The sequence below is a fragment of the Wolffia australiana genome, chromosome 4, assembly GCF_029677425.1.
Source record: "Wolffia australiana isolate 7733 chromosome 4, ASM2967742v1".
NCBI classification, from domain to species: Eukaryota; Viridiplantae; Streptophyta; class Magnoliopsida; order Alismatales; family Araceae; genus Wolffia; species Wolffia australiana.
In genome coordinates this window covers 12,528,759-12,535,009 of record NC_135838.1, presented here as the reverse complement: position 1 = coordinate 12,535,009, position 6,251 = coordinate 12,528,759, and the positions used below count along the sequence as shown (strand labels likewise).

General features: G+C 46.8%; 1 pseudogene; it reads right to left on the bottom strand.

The window, feature by feature from the left end:
* Positions 1 to 1,406: 1,406 nt before the first annotated feature.
* Positions 1,407 to 5,738, bottom strand: LOC144702509 (cytochrome P450 76T24-like; annotated as a pseudogene).
* Positions 5,739 to 6,251: the final 513 nt, after the last annotated feature.

The following is a 6,251-nucleotide window of genomic DNA, read 5'->3' as shown; positions in this document are numbered from 1 at the left end:
AGAATTCCGAAAGCCCGTGAATCATATTAGGGCGTTGATGACTGCTGGCGAGGTGTAATTTTTTTACATATTTACATATATATGTAAATATCTCCCCCTCCCATCTGGGGGAGAAATTAGGTCGATAAAAGTTAAAGAATGAGAAGTGTTTGAGCAACGACGAACGGAAAAAGGATGCTCAAATGACCTATCGAAGAACGATGCAAGATAACATTGAGTACCTCTGAATCTTTTTGACCTATCATATCGTCATGCTGCCAACCACGAAAAGGCCCACCAAAATGAGTTGCTATCTCCTCGGATTCAGATTAAACTCATTAATGCATGCTCGCCCTGCTGTAGATGTAAATTGACAGGAACCAGGAGTTTAATTTATATGAAATTCAAATTCATGCAATAAAGATGTTACTTGGATGCTAAATATAGTGAACTCATGAGGCCGTATATCACAAAGCTTTCTCCAATGGATATAAAATAAGATAAGTAAAATAATGTTTACAATAAAAAAAGTAAACCAGATCATGCTGTAATCAATACACGTCCCTTCAACGCCTATAAACTTATGAAGTGACTGTCATCGATACCAAATTGGGTATCCTCAAGAAGAGAACTTGCACTAAATATAAATGAAAACCATATTTCATTTGACGCCAAGAACCAAAGGAGAGCGGAAGAATCCAAATCTCCTCCTCGCTGACCCCCGGATTTCCCCAAAACATAAAATGACTCATAGAACAAACAATAAATGGGTCGTGTTCATCCTGTCAGCACACCCGTTGCCCCCTTGCCCTACTGGATTAGAAAAACGTAAGATATTTTGTATAATAACGAAATTTTATATAAATTTTAAAATAAGATAAAAACTTCTACAGATTATCATATCCTCTCGAAGAGATCGCCCTGCAAATGATAAACCAAGTTTGCCTTCCAACAATCTCCAGGGTTTCGATTCACCCACGGCCGCAGAAAAAAGGTAGAAAACTAAGCGGATTGTTCGAAGCATTTCTAAGAACAAAATCAATTTTACAGAAGGGTCCAGAAGGATACGCGGAGTGGGAAGGATACGCGGGCCCCGTCTTCTCTCTCATCTCTCTCTTCTCTCTCATCTCTCTCACTCTCTTGTCAGCCAATCCTGGTCCAGAAGGGTACATGAATTCCTCTTATAGTAGTAGAGATGACGGTCTTTTCCTGTGTTTTAATCTTAATCTTGCCCGTTACAATGCAACGTTCTATATTTGATCAAATCGTCCATCTCCAATCATACCTATATTTACTTCTGACCCGTAAATATTCGGTCCTATCTTTCTTTGAACTTATGTTGAATCCTAGCTATTGATCTCGGAACGTGTATACGGCAGGTATTCAATTTCACCAGTCAACTCTTTAAGCTTAATCATTTTGGTGGAGCACCAGTACGTGGCCAATGGAATATAGGAGGTCGAAAACATAACCAGGACACACGGCCTGCTTAGTTTAGAACCGGGGGGACCTATTTCATAAGGAAAGGTATGGCTAGAAGGGGTTCTGCCTTGGAAAGGGTAAGGCCGAACTCCTCCTTCATGCAGCTATCAGCCGGCAACGTCCCTTCCGGAAGACGCCACTCAAAGAACCAAATCAAGTTGGCAATGAGGAGGTGCATCATCCAAGACGCAAGAGGCAAGGCAGGGCAGATACGCCTACCGGCCCCAAAGGGGATAAACTCCATATGGTAACGTTTGTACTCTACGTGGCCGCGTTCTCCGGCTGTGAACCTCTCCGGTCGAAAGAGGTCAACGTCGGAGCCCCACGTCGTTGGGTCCCGGCCAATGGCCCAGGCGTTTACCATAATTCTCGTGCCCGCTGGAACGGTGTAACTAGACTTACTCTCATCGTCGGCTGGCAAATCGACGGTCGCGGATGCCCGACGAGGGATGAGTAGAGGGGCCGGCGGGTGAAGCCTGAGCGTTTCCTTAACGGCAGCTTGTAGGTAAGGCATCGGGGCAATGTCAGAGTCCCCAACCGCGTCTTCCCCAGAACCGTCCATGGCTGCTGCCACCTCTTCTCGGGCTCTCTCCATGGCTTTGGGGTTCCGCAGGAGCTCCGCCATTGCCCATTCTATCGTTGAAGATCTCGTGTCGCTTTCCGTACCGATCAGATCCTGCAAGATATGTAACAACTGCGTCATGCTGTGAAATAGGGTGGGGGATGGCGGGGCAATGATACCAGAGTAGAGCCTCCACGGTGGGACGGTCGAGTTCCTAAGCGAGGACGACGTCCAAAAAATCCTCCGGCTTGGACACATCCCTTGATTGTCTCGAGCTCTGGCGGTCGTCAATCTTTGCGGAGAATATGTCCTACAACTTTTGCAGATCCCGCGTGGCTCTTCGGCAGCGGCCCTGCAGATCCAGCCACCTGACCAGACGAAAGTAGTCGGAAATGCTGGGGCTGGCGGCCTCTATCAAGCACTGTCGAACCAAGTGTTTGAAGTCGGCGGAAGAATCCTCCTCATATCTTGCCATGTCCTCGGAGAGGATCATGTTCGACACGAAGTTAATGGTGACCGTGAACGCCGCGCGTCCAACGTCGACGAGCTCCCCCTTTCATGCGCTCTCTTCCAGGACGGAGACAAGCTCTCTGACCTTTCTGTGGCGTAAGTCATTGCACAGGTCGAGCCTCTGGCTGTTGAAGATGTGGGAGTTGCAGATCTTGCGGAGAGCCCGCCAGGGGGGGCCGGGGGGTGTATGATGTTAGATTAATTTCTTAATCTATTGACAATTATATATGTATGTATATAATTGCATATTTTTAAGCTATCAGTTACAAATCCCAATTTATATGTGATTCACTTAATGATGGAATTAAGACACTTATAACAATAAGTATGGTTATAAATTGTGTAGAGGCTAAGTCTATCTTAATTATAATGATGGGATTAATTAAGATAAGCTAAAGAGGCTTAAGTATCTCCTCTTCCTATAAATAGGGGCCATGTCATTGGGTCATAAGGCAATTGACCTTTCTCCTGAGCATCCCATTACTCGGAGAGACTTCAGGAAGTCATCCCGTATTGATCCAAAAGGCCTCCCCTCAAGCTTGTTCGATTCAACTAAAGAAGACGCAATGGATCGCAGTATGTTTTACATTGATTTACATTCATGTACGATCTTCATCATCCTTTAGAATCGATGCAAGTTTCCTGCGGATCTAACATATGAACCATGGAAAGCTTCTAATGGTCCAGAGCCCAGAGCGCGTCAGAACCTGGTCGTGCTTGCGGAGGACTTGCGCCGCTGCGGGGAGGAGACGAAGATGTAGGGAACTGGGCCCAGGCGCAAGGACATGAGGGGGCCATGTTGGCGCACGAGCTCTGTGGGAGGTCGCCGAGTTGGAGGAGGTTGCCCAGTAGCGGTAGGGGCCGTGGCCCCGGGGGCAAATTCTTAAGAGGTTTTCGGATGACATGCCGCAAGAGAATCAACAGAAGAAACAAGATCAGCTAGTACTCGAACGCCATCTGCTTCTTCGTGTGGGTTTCCGAGGTTATCTGTCTATGGGGTATGGCTTAATTCTGGAGCACATTTAAAGGCGCCGATTGTGAAACGAGCGGCGCAGGGGGAACGGGCGAAACTGGTACGTGGCGTTTTTTGGTTGACCCAGGACGCTGTTTTTTGGACGTCATCCCCACCGACATGCAATGTTTACGCTTCACAGTGTGGTAGGACAGAGGGTTTTCTCCGTTTCTCCTCCCTACTGGTACTTCTGTTTTCTTCACAGTTTGGTATCTGATGTATGTCTTTTCTTTTTTGGATAAATGTTGCGCTGCTTCCTGAAGAAACGTAGGCTTTTAAATGATTACTAAACTTATTAAAGCCTTGTAGTGGATAAGGCTATTTGATTTATTTAGAGCTCCGAGCTTATATATTCGCACCCTAACAGAGAGCTACCACGGACGGGACTGATCTTTTGTCCATCTTCTAATCCGATTCGGTCTTGTATTCATCTTCCGGCAAAGATTACGAGAGAACGAAAGGGAGATGATGTGCCCACTAGATCAATCTTTAAATTTGTCTTTTACAGAAGTACAGTTTACAAGCAGTAGTCATTGATGAATAGAAGCAGCTTTTCCGGTAGTTCCAGAAATTACTTCTTTTATGACTTTGGACTCTGTTTCAAAAGTTGATTCTCAATGATGCTTTGAAAAGTTGTATCTACGCAGTATACATTTGCATGTGATGTGCTTGATGAATGGATGTGCAGTTCTTTCCTTTCTCCAATGTCCCTTACTCTCGTTTCTCATCTGTCTCCTTGTGTGGAAAACAAAGAGGGACCTTTGTTCTTCAACACTTTCCATGCGATTCGTGAAACTCATTTGTTCGTTCTTTGCGAGCCTCTAGTTACTAATATCTTTTAACTTATTTCATAGAATAATGTTATATACTTTCCATCCAAGATGCCAACCATGTAGGAGGTCAAATCCTTATAAAATACAGTTGGCCAGCAGTTCTTGATATGAACATTTGGTTAAAATAAGAGTGGCGTAGAGAGAACAGACGAGATCGGCGTTTGTGGCCTTTTTTAGTTAGTGGAAGGCGCCATCTCTTGGACGTCTCCCCAGGGAGTTGGGTTTGACTTTGAGTTTAAAGTGCCATCCAATGGCGCCATCCAACAATTCCGGCTGTCAACAAAAAATACTGGAATATTGAAGTCGGAATAGGAAAATGACCTATTCGTCGGATGGAAAACTTATGTTGTTTAAAGTGCACGGGTGATCCCAAATTTCTCTATAATGGTCATCGTTATGATATCCAGGTTATGTCTCTGGTTCATCATAGAGTAGAGAACTGACGATGTAACTGTCACGGATCATAATTAAGCCAGGGCAAATAACCAATTTTTGTTTAATGCTACTGATATTTGAAAATCTTAACAGCTAATAAGCTTGATTATTTGTCGCAAGAGTTTGACTTTAGAAATGCATAACGTCAGCACGAAAAAATGATGGTATCTCATTCTCTGGGATTGCTATTATAATTCACGAGTCAATCAAAATTAAACATCATTTTTTGTGTCTGTCATGATATTTAAATCCTTGTGTATCTATGTTTTGATCATTTGTTCTCGATTCACATGCTGCCTTAACCAATATGTGTTAAACCCTGAGACGCTAGCTGGGGCACCAATGTATTTTGTGTATTCCATGTGTAATAAGTAGTTGGGAGGCTCTTTAAACACACACACCTACATACTCGGACACACACACATATGGATGCAGGACAACGTCGGTGTCCTCGTCCCAAGAATATCAAGACGATGCTCAAATACTGGGGTTATAATGGACGTGTTGCAGGGACACTAGGGAAGATGGGAAACGAGGATGACGGGTAGAGGTACTAGGGGGGTTTGGGAATGGATGGATAAACAGATCCCAGAAATTCACGCGATCGAATTTGGAACTTAAAACCGATGAAATACTGACAGTGCAGCCCCGTTCCTCGTTGAGGGCGGGAGAATTGTCTTCAACCACCGCGACGATGCCGAAGCACCAAAATCAATACAGGAATTCACGTCACGAGGAAATCTCACGATTGAGATAATTTTAGGAAATTCCAAATCAAATCAAATCTGTCGGCGGTGGAGGATTCTCGCGGAATACTGGACGAAGAACATGTCGACACCAAAGAGTTCAGGCGTACCTCGGCACCGGAGTACGTGAAGAGGCTGCGTGGAATTCCAGTCGTGACGAGACTGGGCAATCCTGGCATTGTATGGCCCATTAGATGGAAATATCTTGGTGTTTCGGGCTTTGAATGGCCCTGGTATTGAGTAGTGTTGTTGTGGGAGATTTAGGCGTAGGCGAATACCCGCGCGCGAATGGTGTGCGGAGCAGCGCGCGTGGGCATTGAGCGCGTGGAGCGCCAAAGCACGCACGGAGAGCGCGGAGGGCGTGCAGTGCACCCCGAGCGCGTGGAGCGTGCGCAGCTCGAAGCGTTGGAGGGCGTCAACGACGAAGCGTTGGACTGCGTCATCAACGACACAAGCGCAGTGTGCGTGGGCGACCGCGTGCGTGATGAGCGCTGGGGGCCGGTGCGCGGCGTACTCGGGCAGCCGTGAGCGCGGTGAGCGCCAGGGGCCAATGCGCGACGTGCGCGGGCGGCCGCGTGCGCAGCGCGGGCTGCCGGCCGGCGCATGGCGTGTGCGGCGGCCGCGTGCGCGATGAGGGCTGTCGGCCGGTGCGCGGCATGCGCGGGCGGCCACGTGCGCCGGAAGGGCTGGCG